This window comes from Ixodes scapularis, unplaced genomic scaffold (assembly GCF_016920785.2).
Source record: "Ixodes scapularis isolate PalLabHiFi unplaced genomic scaffold, ASM1692078v2 PGA_scaffold7__128_contigs__length_106722199, whole genome shotgun sequence".
In the NCBI taxonomy this organism is placed as follows: domain Eukaryota; kingdom Metazoa; phylum Arthropoda; class Arachnida; order Ixodida; family Ixodidae; genus Ixodes; species Ixodes scapularis.
The window spans coordinates 81,605,776-81,607,867 of NW_024609882.1; the positions used below are offsets into that span (position 1 = coordinate 81,605,776).

General features: G+C 39.7%; 1 pseudogene; it reads left to right on the forward strand.

Moving 5' to 3' along the window:
* The first annotated feature begins 451 nt into the window (after window positions 1-451).
* On the forward strand, window positions 452-1,390 carry LOC120845067 (annotated as a pseudogene).
* The last annotated feature ends 702 nt before the right edge of the window (window positions 1,391-2,092 follow it).

Consider the following 2,092-nt stretch of genomic DNA (forward strand, 5'->3'; position numbering starts at 1 on the left):
TGGTTTACAAGAAGCTGAAAATGAATCGTCAGCGTCAATGCTTCAGGCTGTCACTGAACTCTTGTCTTCCAAGCTTTCTATTTAATGCGATGGCATCGAACGCTGCCACCGTCTTGGTTCACGCATAGATGGTAAGATCAGACCCGTAATTTTTAAAGTGGTAGACCATAGAGAAAAGATATTAATCCTTAAAAACGCCCCAAGACTTAAGGCCACTCGTGTGTTCATCAACGAAGATTTTTCCCTTCGCGTGCGAAATATTCGCAGTCAGCTATGGCGTGGTACGGCTGATTCTAGACAGAACGGTGCGAAGGTGGTTTTGCGCTACGATTATGCACTTGTCAATAATAATCGCTATACGTGGGATGTGTCTAACAACTGCCTTGTAAAGGTCAATCCCCCTCGCCTTCCGGATAATTCTGATTGACTTCCTTATGAAAACTCGTTTACTTTATTGAATCTTAATGCCAGGAGCATTCTCCCAAAGTCCACTGAATTTGCTGGTATTGCAACTGCATATTACCCTCATGCGATTTGTGTCACTGAAACGTGGTTGCATGACTCAGTTGTTGACTGCGAATTTACTCCACCTAACTACATTGTTGTGCGTTGCGATAGGTCATGTGGTAGGGGTGGTGGTTTTGCTTTATTTTTTAGGTCTGATGTTAGTTTTTCTGTTCTTCCTAGCTTACCTAACACTGAGTCACTCTGGTGTAAAGCTTATATCGATAAATTTGTTCTTGTTATTGGGGCAGTTTATAGAGCTCCGGGTACTTCCCCTCAGGTTATTTTTGATATTCACGGGTACATTTTAAACCATAACTTCGGTGGTGGTAAATTCGCTCTGACTGGAGATTTTAACACACCTGACGTAAATTGGAAAACGTTAATAGTTGGTAGTCGTGATAAAATTATATGTGATGCACTGGTTGATACTGCAGTGTCATTCGATTTAGATCAAGTTGTTAGTGAATGTACTAGAGATAACTCAACTATTGACCTAGTTTTCCTTAGTAACAGCATTGCCAAATCTGGTTATGAGTGAAAAGTGGTTGTTGGTATTTCAGACCACAGAGCTGTTGTTGTGACACTTAATATTCGTGCCTTACACGTAAATCCCGAGATTGTTACTGTTTTAGACTTTAACAGAGCTAATGACGAGTCAATTCTTGACGAACTTAGTTTTTACTTTGATGATTTCGAGACCTTTATCCGTGACTATAATGTTGATGTGTTGCTTAGCAAATTTTGCTCATTAGTAAATGATTGTATTTAACGATTTGTACCAGTCAAATATAAAAAGACAAATCAAGCCAAGCCATGGATTACTAGAGAGGTATTTGCAATTAACCTGCAGACTAAAAAGAAATCGGAAATTAAAACTTGGTGATAGTCCTTCGAACGTCAAACGGTTTGAAAGCCTAAAAAATAGATTAGTGGAAACAATGACAGCTGCTAAATATACTTGTTTCAACGTTACATTGACTAACTTTATGAAGTCAAATCCGGCTAAGTTTTAGAGGTCGATCCTTCCTAAAAATGACATTTCCCGCAGTTTTATTATTGAAGATGAATATGTCACTGACCCCGTAGACATTTCGAATGGCTTTAATGCACATTTTCAGTCCGTATTCACTGAAGATAACAGTTGTGAACCTTCCTTTTCTTTCAATCTGCCGTGTTCGTCGTTAGAAAACATTCCCATCAGTACATCTCGCGTCCTCCATTTGCTCCTAAACATTGACTGCAAAAAAAGCGCTGGTCCCGATGGTGTTCCTAATTCATTTCTTCGCCGTTATTCTCTTTGGACATCGAGGTACTTGGTCTTAATCTTCGAGAAGTCTCTCTCTTCTGGAAGAGTTCCTAAACTTTGGAAATCAGCCAGAGTTGTTCCCATCTTTAAATCTGGAAACAAACAGAGCCTTCTCAATTACAGACCTATTTCATTGACCTCTACCTGTAGTAAGCTTCTCGAGAATATAGTCTACTCCCATGTTTCCAAATACCTCGAATGCAATTCAATTATCTGCCCTGTGCAACACGGTTTCCGTCGTCATTTTTCAACCATCACGCAACTACTGGAATGCACTCA